This window comes from Hemitrygon akajei, chromosome 5, assembly GCF_048418815.1.
Source record: "Hemitrygon akajei chromosome 5, sHemAka1.3, whole genome shotgun sequence".
Classification (NCBI taxonomy): domain Eukaryota; kingdom Metazoa; phylum Chordata; class Chondrichthyes; order Myliobatiformes; family Dasyatidae; genus Hemitrygon; species Hemitrygon akajei.
The window spans coordinates 84,949,039-84,969,977 of record NC_133128.1 but is presented as its reverse complement, the minus strand read 5'-3'; the positions used below and the strand labels follow the sequence as shown (position 1 = coordinate 84,969,977).

Sequence of the window (20,939 nt, the reverse complement as noted above, 5' to 3'; positions counted from 1 at the left end):
ATGCAAGTTCATAGCTCCCTGAAAGTGGCAATACAAGTAGATAGGTTGGCATAGTTGCCTTCCTTGGTACGGGCACTGAGTATAAAGGTCAAGGAGTCAGGTTGCAGTTTACATAACTTTGGTTGGAACAATTTGGAGTACTGTAATGCCTCATTACAGGGAGAATATGGAGACCTTGGACAGAATGTGGAAGAGTTCACTAGGCTGTTGCTTGGATATAAAATATTAGCTATAAGGATAAGTTGGACCCTCTTGGATTGTTTGCTCTGGAGCATTGGAGGCTGAGGGGGCAACCTGACAGAAATATATAAAATTATGGGTGGAACAGTTTTAAGGAGAGTAGGGGAAAGTTTAAAGGAGATATGCAAGGAGAGTTTATTTTACACAGTAGTAGATGCACAGAATGTGCAGCTAAAAAGGTGATGGAAGCAAATATGCTAGTAATGTTTAAGAGGTGTTTAAACAGACTCATGAACAGGCAGAGAATGGAGGGATATAAAGCAAGAAATAAACTTCAGGAGAAACTTAATGATCCAGGTAGCATCTGTAGAGGCAAATAACAGTTAATGTTTTGAGTTGAGATACATTAGGACTGAAAATAAAAGGGAAGATAGTCAGTGTAAAGAAGTGAAGAGGGAAGGTTGAGGCAGGAGCTGACAAGCAATAGGTGGACTTCGGCAGGCACATACGCTGCTTAGATTAGCATGATGGTTAGCACAGACATTGTGGGCTGAAGGACATGTTTTTGCGCTCTACTGTTTTAGTGTTTTGTTGAATCAGGAATTCAATACCCCAGAAAACTCTGCTGCTGGTCACTGAATTTATTTATGGTGGAGACTGTTATGCCTGCAGCTCCCTCCTTTGTGAGAATCGCAAGATCACTATTGGGTTGGGTCAGGGGACTCAGGAAATGAGAGAGATGTGCAGAATGTCTCGTTCCCCGGCGATGTAAAGCTACGGGACATGGCCATTGTCTCTTGGAGACAAATTTGTGGATTGAGATACTATGCTACGTGAACGCCCTCAGGCAAAGTGGGCTGGGTGAGGGAGAGATTGCATCACCCCAACCTGATTGACATCTATGACCCTGCGAGTCAGGATAAAAGAGGGTCTGTAGGAACAGCTCCTCAGACGTACCAGAAGAAACGCTAGCGATCCCATAATAGCGGGAAGCCATTTGAAGGAGGCCACGTGCGTTCAGTTCCGTTGCCTGGGACTGGTGGCTGGTACTACGGAAAATGGCTTTTAGCCAGCAACAGGGAAATCAACTCCCCCGACTCAAAGGATTGGCATCATAAAAGACCTGGGCAAGTTTTAAACCGTCTCTCTCTTAAACCCAAAATGCTGCAGCTTGAACGAACTAACAGTGACTGTTATCTTTCCATCGGACAATACATTATCCCCTAGACAACGATAGAGCTATTTCTTATTGATTATTATTATACCCGCGCTTTTAGATTTAGTATTGATGACGTATATTATCTGGATGTTTGCATTAATCTTATTTTTGTGCCCCTTTATCAATAAATACTTTTAAAAATAGTACCATCAGACTTCAACGGACCTCTCTATCTTTGCTGGTAAGTGACCCAGTTACGGGGTACGTAACAAGACTGACAAAAATTTAAACTACATGGGAGTCAACGGATTTGGATAGAGACGAGGCATGTAGTGTTGAGGCCAAGGTTGGATCAGCCATGATCTTATGGCTTTCTTTTGCTTCTGTTTCTTCTGTTCATGTAAACATGATTGTTGGGAGTTCAGTCAATCACATCATTCCAGAAGCTTGTCAGTATTCTTACCAGGGTTATCGTCTGTTTATTCTTAAAGTTTACTGAGTTAATTTTAGATACTGGTGGAATCAAAGTTTGTCACACAAACTCCCTTGCCAAGAATTATTTCTCCAATTTTTGCTTTCTCTCGTTTCCTCCCTCTTCCTCACATAAGAAAATAAAAACATAAGAAGTAGGAACAGGAGTAGGCCATCCAGCCCATTGAGCCTGCTCCACCATTCAATAAGATCATGGCTGATCTGACCATGGACTCATTTCCACCTACCTGCCTTTTCCCATAACCCTTAATTCCCCTATTATGCAAAAATCTATCCAATCTTGTCTTAAATATATTTACTGAAGTAGCCTCCACTGCTTCATTGGGCAGAGAATTCCTCTTAATCTCTGACCTAAATCTACTCCCCCCAATCTTGAGGCTACGTCCCTTAGTTCTAGTCTCACCTACCAGTGGAAACAACTTTGCTGCTCTATCTTATCTATCCCTGTCATAATTTTATATGTTTTTATAAGATCTCCCCCTCATTCTTCTGAATTCTAGCGAGTCAGTCCCAGGTGACTCAATCTCTCCTCATAGTCTAATCCCCTCATCTCTAAGTATCAACCTGGTGAACTTCCTCTGTAAGGAGACCAGAACTGCATGCAGTACTCCAGATGTGACCTCACTAGTACTCTATAACCTCACTGCTCTTAAATTCAGTCCCTCTAGCAATGAAAGCCAACATTTCATTTGCCTTCTTGATAGCCTGCTGCACCTGTCAACCAACCTTCTGCGATTCCTGCACAAGCACACCCAAGTTCTTCTGCACAGCACCACGCTGCAATCTTTTACCATTTAAATAATAATTGATCAATCATTTTTCTTTCCAAAGTGGATGACCTCACATTTACCAACATTGTACTCCAACTGCCAGATCCTTGCCCACTCACTTAACCTATCTGTCTGCACAGTTTGCTTTTCCACTCAATTTAGTGTAATAGGGAAACTTAGATATACTATGCTTGGTCCCCTCTTCCGGATCGTTAATGTATATCGTGAACAGTTGCAGCCCTAGCACTGACCCCTGTGGCACACTGCTCACCACTGACTGCCAACCAGAGAAACACCCGTGTATCCCAACTCTCTGCTTTCTATTGGTTAACCAATTTTCAATCCATGCTAATACATCACCCCAACTCTATTTACCCGCTGGTCAATATCTGTGGGAGCAAATGTTCTAAAGAGGAAGCAGCCAAACAATCAGCATAACTTAGCCTACCACTGAGAGAAAGCAGCACACTTTTTCAGCATAGCACATTCACATTGTGTAGTTTGTACTCATACTTTGGTCATGTTAATATTTATGCTTCACTTCAGAATATCAAGCATTTCTCTAGTTTTTTTTTGCAGCAACAGCCTGCAGCTCTCTCTATTTAATTTAAGACAAGGTTATCATTATTTTTAACTTGCAAAGATAATATCTGCAGTTCATGTAAATACTGCATGTTAATGATACTGCTTTTGACTCCACTGTCATTTGGCCTATTTCAATCTGCAAGCTACCAAAGACAGATATAGTATTTAGTAATACTGTTTGGCTCTAAAGTTGTCTAATTTCTAGAATACATATCCATATTTCTTCACCAGGAACCAGATTCAACACTGATGATGAGCATGAGATCCTGTTGAATGCAGGCTGTATGAACTAAAATAATCCTGGTGGAAAAGTCATAACAATTGGTTGAATGGTAACTTACAAACTGAGATTTTGGCAAAATTTAAAGGACTGATTACATTTCAAAATGTTAAGGTATAACACACAAAATCCCGACACCCTTCTATCTAATAGGATAATGGTTTGTACTGGATATCCTCTCCCTCATCTAGTATGGTGCAGAAGCCCATTTGTGGTTGGCAGCTGCAATTGCTGCAAATGAAGAAGGTATATTGTTTTCTTTGGGTCCTCTTCTCAGCCAGCTGAGTTTCACTGTAGGGTGATATCACCTGCTGGCTCTTGCTCCACCCCTCTCTCCATATTTTATACTGGCTATCTCCCCTATTTTTTTCCAGTCCTGATGAGGGGTTCTCAACCCAAAATGTCCACTTCCCACCACAGACCTGCTGAGTTCCTCCAGTCTTTTGTGTGTTGCTCCAGATTTCCAGCATTTGTAAACTCTTGTGCCTCTTAAATATGTGAAACTGTTAACAATTTCCATTGCTGTATGATCACAGCTGATTGATGGTGGGCCATGATATTCATTTTTTTTAAGCTGATGGTTAATCCAAACTACTTACAGACTCAATCTATGAGCTACTGAAGGTATTTCTTTTTTTAATATACACAGGATACTGGGTTTGCATCAGCATAAAGCAAATGCCTGATGGTGCTCATTGCCTTCAATGTCAGGCAGGCAAAGCTGAACCACTATCCGTCAGTTCAGGTGTGTAAGTTTACACACTCTATGGATGAACTGAAGTCATATAACAGCAGCAGGGAAAAGAATGAGTTAACAGTGTTGGTACCAGAACTCAACTCTGTTCGGCCTCACTGCAGATTCTGAAAGGTTCCTATGTTGCCTTGTCATAGTTGAACCTCATGTTTCTATAAAATAGATCACATTGAGCACATTTGGTAGGCAGCCAATTTTCTTCAGTAACTTGCATAAACTGCTCCTGCTCACATAATTGAATGCCTTGTTGAGAATGAGGAAAGCAGTTTATAACAGAGTTCTTTGTTCACAGTACTTATTTTGGAAATGCTGCACTAAAGACGATCATGTCAATTGTGAAGCACTCTGATCAAATGCCACTTGGGGATTTGGGATAAATTTCTAATGGTTCAGCTCTGAAGTGTTTTTAGTAGTTCTCTTCAACAGGACAACGATTGTCATGTAAGATGCTAACAAGTTACCTCCAGTAAAGATCTACCCTCTAGTCAGAGAAGTGCCTTGGTAATACAGTGCCTTTGGTCGACCTCACTCATTGCAATCCAGGGGCACAGTCACTTTCCTCTAACACCAAGGGAGAGATTCAAGCGGATGCCTCAACAGCACCACCCTTCTGTGCTTGCTGAGTTCAGGGGGGCTGGTACAAATAGAATAAGAAAAATGCAGGCCACTTCAAGGCTGGTCATATCAGGAAATTACAAAATTCTGGCAAAAATAGAGTATTTAATACTTAATTGGAATGAATGGAAGTATTTTCCTACAACAACAGAGTTGCAGGTGAAAGTGATGGTACCCATAATGAGGCTATTCAAGAATAAAGTTTATTTGTCATGCATATGTCGAAAAATACTGCAAAATGTGTTGTTTTCATTAACAACCAAGAAAAAAATGACTGGTGGAGTAGTGTCAGTAAACTTACTTCAGCTAACTTGATACCTTCTCATGGGATGATTGGTATCCCATTGAAAAATGCAACTGAAAGACTGGAGTTATTTGAACCAGGTACCATCAGAAATTTGGGGTGGATATATTGGACAGTATTAGCCAAAGAATGAAAAATGAACTGTAGCTAAGTTACAGAATTTGGTATCATGTTGTCATTTTGAGATGTTTCCAGAATGTGTCTTGAGGTATCAATTCATGTGTGGGCTTGCAAATAAAACAAAACTCTTCAAATCACAGGATTTTGCTATTCACATGCTGATATAATTGCTACTTTCATGGCAATGGCAATAACAAAAGCAAAAGGGTTTTGGTTGGCACAGGGTGTGACTGCATATGCAGTATATACACAAAATTGGAGCAGGGGTAAGCCACATGGCTCCTGACAATCTGTAGTTCCTGAATTAGAAACATAGAAACATAGAAAACCTACAGCACAATACAGGCCCTTTGGCCCACAAAGCTGTGCTGAACATGTCCCTACCTTAGAACTACATAGGCTTTACACATAGCCCTCTATTTTGCTAAGCTCCATGTAGCCATCCAAAAGTCTCTTAAAAGACCCTATCGTTTCTGCTTCCATCATCACCGCTGGCAGCCCATTCCACACACTCACCACTCTCGCATAAAAAAACTTACCCCTTACATCTTCTCTGTACCTACTTCCAAGCACCTTAAAACTGTGCCCTCTCATGCTAGCCATTTCAGCCCTGGGAAAAAGCCTCTGACTATCCACACAATCAATGCCTCTCATTCTTCAAATATTTATCCACTTCTATCAAATTCGTCCAATGAAATGGCCTCCACCATCCTCAGGGACCAATAATCATAGAAACTCACCACTTTCTGAGAAAATTTCACTCACCTCAGTTCTAAATGACACATCCTGCATTCACGTACTATCTGCCAACACTCCCCCCCCCCCAATGTTTGTCACTCTTCAATCAGTGGAAATGCCCCAATACTCATCCCGTCAATCCCTACTCCTCACCCCCTACTGATCACACGTGTTTAAATAAGGGATAAGGTCACTTCTCTTTCACCAGACTCCAGGGAACACAAACCCAAAGTGTCCAACGTCTCCTACCAAGAAGACCCTTCTTTTCTAGAAGGCAACCCAGTGAATTCTCACCATGCCTGGACTGCCCCAATGCCTTTCTCCTTCAGACAAGGAGGCTAATAGTGCACAGTACTTGTAAACTTTACATTTCATTCCCTCAGTTGTAACAGTATACCCTATATTGGAAAGTATAAGGATTCCTTTGGAAATTTTGATACTAGTCAGCTAAATTTTATTATTTTAGCATTTCTTGATGTTTTAACTGCAAAGCCAGACGAAGTATAATGATTGCTGATAGCAAATTCACAGATATCTTGACAGAAGTCTAGTGAGTAATCATGGAGTGGTACTCCAAATACACTTAAAATGAATTAAAACTATGAAGAAAGTCTCCAACACCTTATTTAAATTTGCTGACTGTTATTGGCCAAATCAAAGTGGTGACAAATCAGCATATAGGAGATTGAAAATCTGGCTGAATGTTGCCATAACAACAATCTCTCACTCAATATCAGCAAGACTAAAGAGCTGATTATTGACTTCAGGTGGAGGAAACTGTTGGTCTGTGAGCCAGTTCTCATCAGGGGATCAGAGGTGGAGAGGGTCAGCAACTTTAAATTCCTCTGAGTTGTTATTTCTGAGGATCTGTCTAACACATAAGTACCATCAGGAAGAAAACACAGCAGTTCTTCTACTTTCTTAGAAGTTTGTGCAGATTAGGCATGTCATCTAAAACTTTGACAAGCTTCCCCAGATGTGTGGTGGAGAATATACTGATTGGTTGCATCATGGCCTGGTATGGGAATACCAATGCCTTTGAATGGAAAAGCCTACAAAAAGTCTTGGATATAGCCCAGTCCATCATTGGTAAAGTCCTCCCCACCATTGAGCACATCTGCAGAGCGCTGTCAGAGGAAAATAGTATCCATCATCAACGATACACATCTACTGGGCAGAGATTGGTTGAACTGTAGATAGCTGCTGAGATGCATCACCTCATTTCACAACAACCTCAGGTGGCATGTGTGGAAAGAAACAGTCAACATTTTAGGTGGATGATGTTTCATTAGTTTTGTTTAGAACAAAGAACAATACAGCACAGAAACAGTCTCTTCAGCCCACAATCAATCTAACCAGTAATCAAATGCCCAACTAATCTAACCCCTTGTCTACTCAATGTCTGTATCCTTCCATTTTCTGCACATTCATGTTCTTATCTGCTGAACACCTCTATTGTATTTGCTTCCACAACAGCACCTTTCAGGAATCTGTGTAAACAAACCACAACTTGCACTTATCCTTTGAATTTACCTTCTCTCACCTTAAATATATTCCCTCTGGTATTAGACATTTCAACTCCGGGAAGAAACATTGGCTGTCTACTCTATCTATGCCTCTCATAATTTTATAAATCTCTATCAAATCTCCCATCAGCTTCTGCTGCTCAATAGAAAACAACCCAAGTGTATCCAACCATTCCTTATAGCACTAGCCTCTAATCCAGGGAGCATCCTGATAATCCTGTTCTACACCCTCTCCAAGTCTTTAACATTCTTCCTATTATGGGTTAAGCTGAACTGAATACAATACTCTAGATGCAGTCTGACTAGAGCTTTATAAAGGTGTAACAATTTCCCAACTCTTAAACTCAGTTCCTTGACTATTAAAGGCAAATATGCCCTATGCCTTCTGTTTACCCTATCAAACTGTGTCAGGGTGCTATGGATGTGGACCCCAAGATCCCTCTGCACATCATTGCTGTTAAGGCTCTTGCCATTAAGTTTACTTTCTCTTCATATTTGATCTCCTAAAGCACAACACTTCAGATTTGTCTGGTTAACCTCCAACTGTCATTTCACCATCCATATCTACAATTGATCTATACCCTGCTGTATTCTTTGCCTGTCTTCTACACCATCCTCAAGACCACCAATTTTATAACATCAGCAGATTTATTAACCCATCTACATATGTTTTCTTCCAGGTCATTTATATGTATCACAAACAGTAGCGGTCCAAGTATATATTCCTGCAGCACAGCACAAGTCCCAGCTAGTCTCCAGTCAGAATAAGTCGTATTGACCACTACCCCCTTTCTTCTATGGGCCAGCCAACTCGGAAATCAAATGGCCAATTCACCATAGATCCCATGTATTTTCATCTTCTGAATGAGCCTCCGACAAGGGACCTTGTTGAACACCTTAGTAAAATCCATATACACAAAAACCACAGCTTTCATCTATTGCCTTTGCTATCTCCATGAAAAACTTAAGTCAAGTTAACAAGACATGTTCAGCCCTGTATAAATCCATGCTGACTGTCCCAACGAGGCCATGCTTTTCCAAATGCTCATAAATCCTACCCTATGAATCCTCTCCAGTAACTTCTCTACTACTGACACAAGACTCAATGGTCTATATTTTCCATGATAATCCCTATTTCTCTTTTTGTTTAATGGAACAATATTAGCTTCTTGCCTGTCCTCTAGGTCCTTGCCCGTAGAAAGGGAGTACATGAAAATATTGCTTGAGGCCACAGCATTGTCATCTCTTGCCTCTCTCAATAACTTGTGGTATATTTCATCAGGCCCTGGATACTTATTCATCTTAATATTTGTTAACAGATCCAACATTGCCTCCTTCTTTATCTCAATATACCTTGGCAATTTAAAATGCTCCACTTATCCTCTCATCCTTCACAATATTTTCTATAGTAAATACTGATGCAAGGTATTCATTTAGGATCTCACCACATCTTCCACCTCCAGGCACATCTCCTTTACCTTTGAGTAGTTCTACACAGTCCCTAGTTATCCACTTGATCTTGATATATGTATAGAATGCCTTGGAATTCTCTTTTATCCTTCTTGCCAAGGACTTTTCATGGCCCCACTTGTTTTTCCTAATTCCCTTCTTTTGTTCTTTTCTAGCTACTTCATAATCCTCAAGGGTTCTGTTTCATTTTAGCTTTCAAAACCTCATGTATGTTTCCTTTTTCTTCTTGACTAAATTCACCACCTCTCTCCACATCTAAGGTTCCTTTACCTTGCCATCCTTGTCCTTCCTTCTGAACGGAATATTCCTGCCTGGTACTCTGTACAGTTGGTCTTTAAACACCATCCACCTGTTGGATGAGCACTAGCGAAAAAACAGCTTTTCCCAATTAATTTTCCATAGTTCATTCCTAATACTCTTGTAATTTGCCCTGCTTCAATTTAATATTCCTCTGCAAGGTCCTTAACTTAAAACTTAAGTTGTATCGCTACCTCCTAACTGTTCTCCCACTGAAATGTCAGTCAACTGGTAAGCCTCGTCATCCAACACCATGTCCAGTAGGGCCATTCTTCTTGTTGGACTATCTACATTTTGATTTAAGAAACCCTCCTGGATGCACCTAATAATTTCTTCCCCCTCTAAACCTCTTGTACAAAGAAAATCCCAGTCTCTATCAAGGAATTTGAAGTCACCTACTACAACATCCATGTTTCCCTAATCTGCCTGCAAATCTATTCCTCAACGTCCCAGTGGCTATGGGCGGATGGGGGCAATGTCCTAGTAGCTATGGGGAGGGGGGGTGGTTCTGTAGCATAATCCCATCAGATAATAAACAAATCTGCTGGAAATTCAAAGCAATTCATGCAAAATGCTGGTGGAACTCAGCAGGTCAGGCAGCATCTGTGGAAAAGAGTAAACAGTCGATGTTTTGGGCCAAGACCCTTCATCAGACCTGTTTCTTTCCAGTACTGATGAAGGGTCTTGGACCAAAACATCGACTGTTTGTTTACTCTTTTCCACTGATCCTGCCTGACTTGCTGAGTTCCTCCAGCATTTTGTATGTGTTATCCTTATTTCTCTGATTAGTTTGCTAAGCAGATGAAACTGTACTATTCAAGTTATGTTTGGAGCTATGTTAGCATCAATTTAAAATGAGGTTATTAACATTTTTGAGATTCGAACATCTGTGATGGACAACTGGCTTTGCCATTCATTGCCAGATCAGGATGAACTATATAAAGTACTGTTGTGATTTGTGCTCTTCTGTTAAACCACTTATTATTTCAGAATCATCCTGGAATTTAAAATTCACCTCGTCCCCTTTTATCTAATCATTTCATTTAAATCCACCTCCTGCTCATCACCATCTGTCATGACCACCTTTCTCCTCAAGTACCCTCTGATCTCCCAAATACTTTCTCATCTTTTCCAAACTTTCTTGTTTGGATCCTCATTAGGATTCTGCCCTACCTCAGTGCTGCTGGTTCTAATAAAAAATTCTAATTGCATTCTACTTGACTGTACCAAGTTAAACCATCCATCATTGTTCACCTACACCTGTGTATAGTCTTGGAACACACAGCCATGCACAAGCCTTTTAATTTGCAGAGATTTGGAAGGATGTACATCTTTATGTTTAACTATGTTCAAACACATCCACACCAAACTACTGAGAGAAAATTAATAACTCTTCCCCCCTTGACATCTTGTGCGCCTTGTCCCCCTTGATTTCCCCTCCACCACCCAGATATGAGGACTTATACTCATTTGGTTCCACTCTTCTTTATATCCAGTCAAGAGTTAAATATTTTGCAATGGCTTCTCTTCCTGCTCCAAGCAACCTCTTATATTCTTCAGGGATGTATCCTTAGCCACCAGCTTTTTCTCATTGTATCATCCTTCATTAATATCTGACAACACAGTGTGAGTTTCTACGTGTACAATACCTAGTTCTACTATTCTGTCACCTCTCTTGATCCCTTCATTGTCTCTGAAACACTAGACTACATGAATTACATTCACTTCTTTCAACAACTTGAGACTAAATTTAATAAAAACACAAAATGCTGGCAGAACTCAGCAGGCCAGACAGCATCTATGGGAGGAGGTAGTGACGACGTTTCGGGCCGAAACCCTTCATCAGGAGTGAAGTGACATGGGATGGTCGAGGGGGTATAAGAAGTGGGGGAAGGGATGAGCGTGGATTTCAGCAACAATGAGCAAGAAAAAGCATTCTTTGAATCTTGCCAACCCATGCCCAACTACTAACCGTATCTCACGATAGTCTTAGTTATTTAATTAGTTTCTAAGAGTTCCTTGTCCTCAAAGCGGTAGCCATGGTGTACGTTATCATGATGCTTCCGCGGAAGAGGTTCACAGTAAAGCATCTTGCGAAAAAGTGACAGGCGCCACATAATCGCACTTTCCTGGTTTGCCTGCTCGTCCAGCCTGCAAAAGCTGGAGGGTCATCGACGGACGGCGCATGCGCGTTGCAGACAATTGAAGATGGCGGCGGCTGCGGTGACGGTTGGGTCCGCTCGGAGAGCGCGAGCGCTGCCGCCCCGGAGATGAAGCGGCGGCACCGAGAGCGGGATTGTAAACACAGCTCGGCCGGGCCTCTGGGGGTAAGTGCACAGATGGCCTGGGATCCGAAAGGACGGAGGAACGGAAGAAAGGAAAGATCAGGGAGACATGGAGAAAAGTGAAGAGGAGGGGGAGAGATCAGGGGCGGGGTTGAGGAGAGATCGGGGGCGGAGGGGAGGGAGGGACTGAGGAGAGAGATGGACAGTGGGAAGGGGAGGAGCCGTTTCTGGAGGAGGGAAGGTCAGAGGCCGCGGGTATAGAAAGGGGGAGAAAACCATTGAGGCGGATAAAGGAAGATCGGAGGGATGAAGCGCGGGGAGGGGGTAGTATGAAGGAGCAACGGAGGGATGAAGCGCGGGGAGTGGGTAGTATGAAGGAGCAACGGAGGGATGAAGCGCGGGGAGGGGGTAGCATGAAGGAGCAACGGAGGGATGAAGCGAGGAGGGTTAGTATGAAGGAGCAACGGAGGGATGAAGCGAGGAGGGTTAGTATGAAGGAGCAACGGAGGGATGAAGCACGGGGAGTGGGTAGTATGAAGGAGCAATGGAGGGATGAAGCGAGGAGGGTTAGTATGAAGGAGCAACGGAGGGATGAAGCACGGGGAGTGGGTAGTATGAAGGAGCAATGGAGGGATGAAGCGAGGAGGGTTAGTATGAAGGAGCAACGGAGGGATGAAGCACGGGGAGTGGGTAGTATGAAGGAGCAACGGAGGGATGAAGCATGGGGAGATGGTAGCATGAAGGAGCAACGGAGGGATGAAGCACAGGGGGTGGGTAGTATGAAGGAGCAACGGAGGGATGAAGCACGGGGAGTGGGTAGTATGAAGGAGCAATGGAGGGATGAAGCACGGGGAGGGGGTAGCATGAAGGAGCAACGGAGGGATGAAGCACGGGGAGTGGGTAGTATGAAGGAGCAACGGAGGGATGAAGCATGGGGAGATGGTAGCATGAAGGAGCAATGGAGAAATGGAGCGGTGTTGGGGTTGAAGGCGAGATGGAGCGACGAAGTGGGGGAGGGTGTTGGGGTTGAAGGTAAGACGGAGGGATGATATAGGAGGATGGTGGACACTATGGATGCTGGGGGCTGGGAGGTGAGGAATGTCCAGCTGGGGAAAGCCGAAGTTGCCATGTCTTTGGCTCTGTGGCTGAGAAGGGAAGGAGCGAAGGTGGTGGTGATAGCGGATTCAGTGCAGTGGATTCCAGTTAATTGGGGCAGCTGCATATTTGGGACAACTGTTAAAGAACAAAAGCAAATCAAGAAGATAATTCAGAATCAGGTTTATTATCACTGGCATGTGTTGTGGAATTTGTTAATTTAGCAGCAGCAGTTCAATGCAGTACATAATATACAAAAAGAAGAACATAATTTGGGATTCCCTTTGTGTAACCAACACACACAAAATGCTGGAGGAACTCAGCAGGCCAGGCAGCATCTATAGAAAAGAGTAGAGGTAATGTTTCAGGCGGAGACTGTTCAACGGGACTGGAATAAAAGATGAGTCAGAGTAAGAAGGTGGGGGGAGGGAGGAAGAAACAGGGTGACAGGTGAAACTGAGGGGGAGAGAGTCGTGAAGTAAAGAGCTGGGAAATCGGTTGAGGAGATACAGGGCTGGAGAAGGGGGAATCTGATCGAAGGTAGAAGGCAATGGAAGAAAGAAGAGGGAAGAGCACCAGAGGGAGTTGATGGGCAGGTAGAATATAAGGTGAGAGAGGGAAATAGGAATGGAGAATGGTGAAGGGGGGTGGGGGCAGGAAGCTCGAGAAGTTGATGTTCATGCCATCAGGTTGGAGGCTACCCAAATAGTATACAAGGTGTTGCTCCTCCAACCTGACTGTGGTCTCATCGCGACAGTAGAGGAGGCCATGGACTGACAAGCTGGAATGGGAAGTGGAATTAAAATAGGTGGCCACTCGGAGATCCTGCTTTTTCTGGCTGATGGAGCCTAGGTGCTTGGCAAAGCAGACTCAAATCTACATTGGGCCTCACTGATATACAGGAGGCCACACTGGAGTACCAGATACAGCAGATGACCCCAAAAGACTCACAGTGAAGTGTCGCCTCACCTGGAAGGACTGTTTGGGGCCCTGAGCCAGCAGTAACGGAGGAGGTGTAGGGGCAGGTGTAGCACTTGTTCTGCTTGCAAGGATGCCAGGAGAGATCAGTGCTCTTCATTTATTTGGGAAAATATGCTGCTTAACTGAGACAGGAGACTGTTGTCGAACATATTTCAACTAGCGTCAGTTGCATGCAATTTGTGTGCTTTGAATGAGCAGTTTTTAAATAGCATCAGTTGTGGGCTTGTGTTAGAAAGCAGTGATTTTTGTCACCGAAGTTGGTGAGTAATAAACATTATCATAATTCAGAACTGATTTGCTCACTGCGGGTTCTAACATTCAAGCTTGGAGATGCTGGAAACAGCTGGGAGTTCACTATTTAAGGATAGAAACTTCAAAGAATTTGAAGGTATCAACAATCATCTTGAATGTTACAGTTAAAATGAAGATTTGGAGGATGGAATTGTTGAAAGCACTGTATGAAGGCAACCCACTATCTGCATGAGGTGCCTCTGTTGATTTTGTTACTTTACAGTCAATCAAAAGAATGCTTCAGTTTGATAGTACTGAAATAGTATTGATAGTGTTCTAATTTGTTCTGATTTATTTAAATAGTAATTTGTTATGCAATTAAATGATTGCCCTTTTTCTACTTATTTAACTATTTCCGTGAAACTTTGTCTAATTGCTGCAGCTGGTTAATTAGGCTAAAATGCACTGGTCCCAGTGTGTCAGAATTAACCAGAATTCACTGTGGTTGAGGAACCGACATGAGATTTTGTGGTTGTGAAATTAACTCCCAGATAGTATGCTAACTCCAAGATGCCAGGGTCAGGGCCATCTCTGATTAGCTCTACAGCATGCTTAAGAGTAGGATGAGCAGCCAGAAGTTATACAAATTGGTGCCAATGACATAACTAGGAAAAGCGGTGGTTTAATGAAGAGTGAATATAAGGAGCTAAGAAGGAAGCTAAAAAGCAGGACTTCAGGGGTAGTAAAATCTGAATTACTGCCTGCGCCACATGCCAGTGAGAGTAAGAATAGGATGATTTGGTAGATGAATGCTAGGCTGAAGAATTGGTGCTGGGAGCAGGGTTTCAGATTTGTGAATCATTGAACTCCCTGCTGGCAAAATGTGACTTGTACAAAAGGGACAGGTTACACCTGAACTCAAGAAGGACCAATGTCCTTGTGGGCAGATTTGCTAGAGTTATTCAGGATGTTTAAACTAGGTTGGCAGACAGATGGAAACCAGAGTGATAGGCCAGAGGATGGAGCAGTTGGTGTAATGGTAGAGAGACTGTTAAGAAGGATAGGCAGTGAATCATGCATAAATGCAGTTAGTTGGATGGGTTGAAATATGTTTACTTTAATGCAAGAAGCATCAGGAACAAGGATGGTGAACTTAAGTGCATGGATCAGTGATGAACTATGATGTTGTGGCCACTACAGAGACTTTGCTGTCACAAAGGCAGGAATGGATGTTCCAGGGTTTGGATATCTTGACAAGGGAGAGGGAAGAAGGAGTGACATTGCTAATCAGGGATAGTATTGCAGCTGCAGAAAGGGAGAACATCATGAAGCAATCAGTATGGGGGGGGGGGGAGTCAAACAGGAAGGGAGCAATCGCTATTGGATGTATTTATAGCAACCTCCTCTCAATAGCAAAAGGGACACTAAGGAGTAGATTGATAGGCGGCTTTTGGAAATGTTTAAAATGACAGGAGGATCATTTTCATGGGTGACTCCAAATTCCTTACCAATTATTGGTACTACCTTAGTGCACGAGGTTTGCATGGGGCAGAATTTGTTGGGTATGGTCAGGAAGGATTCCCAACATAACATGTGGACAGGCTGACTAGAGGAGAGGCAGTACATGATGTAGTATGAGGTAATGAACCTGATCAGGTGACAGATCTCTCAGCATGTGAGCATTTCGAAGACAGTGATCACAACTCCCTGAACTTCAGCATAGCCTTGTACAGGGATAGGAGCAAACGATATGGGAAATGTACAGTGGAAATATGGAGGTTGTTTAGCGAGTAATTACATGGGGTTCTGAATACGTTTGTTCCACTGAGACAGGGAAAGGATGGTAGGGTGAAAGAACTATGGTTGACAAGAGGTGGAATAATTGGTCAAGAGGAAGACAAAAGCATACTTAAAATTTAGGAAGCAAAGATCAGAGGGCTCATGAGAGTTGTGAGATAACTAGGAAGAAGCTTAATAAGGATCTCAGGAGAGCCAGACGGGGACTGAGAAGGCCTTGATGAGTAAGACTAAGGAAAATTTAAAAGTGAAGAATGGGAAAATTACTGGAGTCAGGATAGTACTGATCACAAATAAAAGTGGTAAATTTGCTTTGAGTTGGAGATCCTTTGTGAATACTTTGCTTTATTATTCTCCTGTGAGTGGAACCTTGATGAATATGAGGACAGCATAGAACAGTCCAATGTGCTGGAACATGTCGAGGTTAAGAAAGAGGATGTGCTGGAACTTTTGAAAAACATTAGAATAGATAAGTCCCTGGGGCCAGACAGGATATATCCAAGGTTACTATGGGAAACAAGGGAAGAGATTCCTATGCCTTTGGTGATAACCTTTGTGTCCTCAAGGAGTAGTACAGAAGACTGGAATATGGCAAATGTTATTCCTTTGTTCAAGAAAGGTAATAGGAATAATCCTGGGAATTATAAAACAGGAAGTTTTACATCAGAGGTGGGAAAACTATTGGAGGGGATCTTTAGAGAAATAATTTACAAGCATTTGAAGAAACATAGTCTGGTTAGGAATAGTCAGCATTGGCTTTATAAGGGGCAGGTAATTTCTCATAAACCTGATTCACTTTTTCAAGCCAGTGGCAGATCCAGGGAAAATTGGCTTGCCCACATAAGGCAGAGTCTGGTAGTGGATGGAGCATATTCTGCTAGAGGTTGGTGACTACTGATGTTCCATGGGATCTGTTCAGGAATTCCTGCTCTTTGTGATTTTTATAAATGACTTGGATGAGGAAGTGTAAGGGTGAGTTAGTAAGTTTGCAGATGACACAAAGTTTGATGGAGTTGTGGAGAGTGTAGAAAGTTGTCAAGTTACTACAGAATATTGACAGGATGCAGAGCTCAGCTGAGAAGTGGCAGATGGAGCTCATTCTGAAGAAATTTGAAGAGTTAAACTTTGGAAGATCAAGCAATGGTTAATGGCAGGATTCTTAGCAGTGTGGAAGAACATAGGGATCTTGGGATCCATGTCCATAGATTGCTGTGCAAGTTGATAGTGTGGTTAAGAAAGTATGTTGGTCTTTGCAAGTCAAAGATTGAATTCAAGAGCTGCAAGATAATTTTGCAGCTCTATAAAACTTTGCTTAAACCCACATGGAGTATCGTATTCAATTCTGGTTGCCTCATGATGTGGAAGCTTTAGGAGGGTGCAGAGGTGGTTTACCAGAATGCTGTCTGAATTAGAGAGCATGTTTTACAAGGAAAGGTTGAGTGAGCTATGGCTTTTCTCTTTGGAGGGAAGGAATAAGAGGTGACTTGATGGAAGTGTGTGAGATGAAAAGAGGCATAGAGTGGACAGCCAGCATTTTTTTGACAGGATGGCAATAGCTAATATGAGAGGGCAAACTTTTAAGATGACTGGAGAAAAGTAAAAGTAAGTTTATGGAATGCACTGCTGGTATTAATGAGAGAGGCAGGCACATAAGGAGATTTAAGAAACTCTTAGATTAGTATATGGATGAAATAAAAATGCAGGGCTATGTAGGAGAGAAGGTTTAGATTTATCTTGGAGTAGGTTAAAAGGTCAGCTCAACTTCATGGGCCAAAGGACCTGCACTGTTCTATTTTCTATGAAGAAGAGAAGGAGGGATGAATCTGGGGTTGAGAGTGAGGAGGGATATGGCTAGGATGGGGGAAGGGGCAGGAGGAGGGATGGAGAGAAGGGGGAAGGTCAGGGGAAGTGGGAGAGGAAGGGGCAGGGGATGGACAGATGGAGTGTCGGGTTTGTCAAGTGAGGGACAAGAGGAGTGACAAGGAAAGCGGAGGGATGTGGAAAAAGAGTGACTGGTAGATGGTGAAATGGGAGCTATGCAGCAGCAGGATGATTTGGCAGTGAAAGAGGGTTGGGGGATGGACATAGGGGGTTGAGGGCAGGGATGAATTGGGGGTGAAGGGAGGTAGGATTGGGGAATGGGCAAAGGTAAGAAACGGATGTGATAGGTAGGAGAGTACAAAGGGGTCGGGGACAAAGTGGGCATGGAGTTTGAAGGGGAACAAAGGGTGGGAGAGAGGGATGGGAAGACAGAAAGGCAGGAGGGACAGGATAAGAGGGCAGGAGGAATGGATTTGTGGGAAAGAAGTGGGATGTGGCAGTGGAGTGAGGAGAAAGAAATGGGAGCGAGAAGAGGCAGAATGATGGAGGGGCAGATGGAAGATGAAAAGAATGGGGAGATGGGGGTCATGGAGGGAACAGGTGGCAGGGAGTAGGGGATGGATGATGTAAACAGATGTGTGGGGGAGTTGGTGATGGAGTGCATGAAGGCGAAGGGAACAAAAGGTGTAAACAGAGGTGAGAATGAAGGGACCAAGGGGGTGGAGGGTGTAGGGATGAGAGGACAGAGGGGGATCTGTAGTCACTGTCGAGAGGGAGGGAAGAGGAGAGACAAGAGGGTGCAGGTGTGAATGGGGGAACAGAAGGGATATTGTGGCTGGGAGCAGATGGACAGTGCTTGTGTGTGGATTGTATTACCAGTCAGACCAAAAAGGATAGAGGCAGGGGAGGATATGATGGAAGTAATAGAGGAGGTTGAGCCATTTGGTGGTGAAAGGCTTGAGATACTGTGAATGCTGTTATGGTGAGAAAGAAGATGGAAGAAGGGGCAAACATATGGGAATGGGGAAGACTGTTGGAAGTTGGGGAGCTTTGGCTAGAGCTGGGAAGGGTTGAGCACTAGAAAGGGGGAGAAGGAAGGAAGATGGAGGTAGATGGATAGGGTAGAAGGAAGGCTGTGACCCTGATTCTGGAAGGAGGAGATAAGGTGGAGAATGGGAAGGAAGATATAGAATGAACAATAGCAGATGCTTGGAAAGTTGGGAAATTGGATTATGCAAGCATTGAAATTGATGGATAGTAGAGGGGAGTTGCTGGGGTGTCAGACTAGTGAGGAAATCATCACTGGGGTGTGCAGAGGAAGTGATCACAACCTGGGGAAGTGGCAGCTGAGCTACTGGTTATATGGAAAGAAATGGGGGAGAGTAGTGAACAGAAAGAGGAAATTTTTTTTTAACATCATGGAAAGTGGTTCTTGAGTGAGGTTTAATTAGGGTGAAGATCGGAATTATTGCATGGGAAAGGGTTGTAGCAGGTTTGGGAGTTGTGATGGTAAGGGAGGGTGGTGGCGGATTGGAACAGGGAAGCTGGAGATAAGTGATAGAGTGGGTGGAGGAGAGGATGCATGTTTCAGGTACTTCTAGTGACCGATGAGAAACAACACTGTAAAGTGGAGTATGACGGGAGTAGCATGGAAGAAGAAGATGGATTCAGGGATCAAGAATCTCAAGGGAGGGTTATGAAAGGTGAAATGTGTGTAAGAAGCCAAGAGAATATTGGATTCTTCACTTAAGACAAGAAAGGGGCAGTGAAGGGCTGGGAATTGAGGGAGGCAGGAAAGAAACGGAAAAGGAAAGTGAGATAGTATAGAAATTAGGAGTTGAAGAGGGGGAAATGGGGCAAGATGAAAGCTTCATTTGAAGTTTGGGTGAGGTGGGAGCTTAATTGGGGGGAAGATTGGATGGTGGAAAGGGGAGTGTATGTTTTCGAAGAAGGAATGGTAGCACTTTGAAAGGAGGTTGAAAATAGTGATTATCAATTGTCCCACAAAGTTCATAAATCTTCCTGTTTTAATGTAGTTTTGCCTATCCTATAAAAGTTACCCTTGTGTTCATCCTGGAAGCATTTACTTTTATTTTCACTGAGTGGAAGGAGTAATAGCATTACTGGATTTCATCTTTAAGTAAATACTTTGCCCAAGTGGGGAGTAAATTGAGGCTTAGTGACACTTGGTGTAAGCCTCTTGAAGGCCAGATATAATGGAAAATTGAGGTTGTAGTTACAAATACAGTCATCCAGGTGTGTAACCTTTAATTTTACTCTTTTTTTTATTTCAAAAACTTTTGCTCTGAATATGTAGTACTTTCATTTATAATTATAAATAAGCTATTATTATCTTGAAACTTGTTATTGATCTGTGCCAAATTGAATGGTAGTTTTCATCTCAAACTAAATGCATACCATTTTTTAAAATCATATTTTTGTTTGCTTTGAAATTGTAGTCTTATTTTATATATACATTGCCTGTTTTTGCATTAAATATTCAACTTGGTGTCAAAGCCCATCATTGGTTTGTCAGGATCCAGATAGTAAATTGCTAAATTGCATGAAATTATGAAACCACTTCTATTGAAACAGGACTGGTTCCTTAGGAGTTTGCAAAGATTTGGCATGACTTTGGCAAACTCATACAGATATGTAGTGGCGAGTATATTGACTGGCTGCATCACAGCCTGGTATGGAAACACCAATGCCCTTGGACAGAAAATCGTACAAAAAGTAGTGGATACAGCCCAGCCCAGTCCATCACGGGTAAACCCTTCTCACTATTGAACACATCTACAAGCAGATCATCAAGGACCTCCACCACCCAGGACATGCTCTGTTCTCACTGCTGCCATCAGGAAGAAGGTATAGGAACCTCAGGACTCACACCACCAGGTTCAGGAACAGTTATAACCCCTCAGTCATCAGGCTCTTGAACCAAAGGGGATAGATAACTTCACTCAACTGCACTTGCTTCATTATTGAAATGTTCCCACAACCTATGGACTCCCTTTCAAGGACTCTTTATGTCATGTTCTCAATATTTATTGCTTATTTATATATCATTATTATTTCTTTTTTGTACTTGCACTATTTGTTTTCTTTTGCACACTGGTTGAAGGCCCAAGTTCATGTGGTCTTTTATTGATTCTCTTATGGGTATTATTCTATGGATTTATTGAGTCTGCCTGCAAAAAAATGATTGTTAGGGTTGTATATAGTAACATATGTATTTTTGAAATTTGGTTCCATTTTCAATACTCTGCATGTTAACTAGGAGAATGTTCTTTTTGTCTATCCTTTCATTCTTTTCCAGCATAAGGGCTTAAACAAAATAAGCTAGGCTAATGATTTTAAGGCTCACCTCTTACCACAAAACTGTGGATTGAATTCCTACTGCAAATTGAAGTATACTATTCAATCATGAATACCAATG

The 20,939-nt window shown here is 42.6% G+C and overlaps 1 protein-coding gene across 3 annotated transcripts in view; it reads left to right on the top strand.

Annotated features, from left to right (window-relative positions):
* The first annotated feature begins 11,480 nt into the window (after positions 1–11,480).
* The window catches only part of fndc3a (fibronectin type III domain containing 3A), a 244,020-nt gene continuing 234,561 nt past the window's right edge, over positions 11,481–20,939 (top strand). For all 3 annotated transcript variants that reach the window (XM_073045939.1, XM_073045938.1, XM_073045944.1), the window contains exon 1: positions 11,481–11,617. The gene's annotated coding sequence lies outside the window, so the exon portion shown is untranslated. The remainder of the gene's footprint in view (positions 11,618–20,939) is intronic.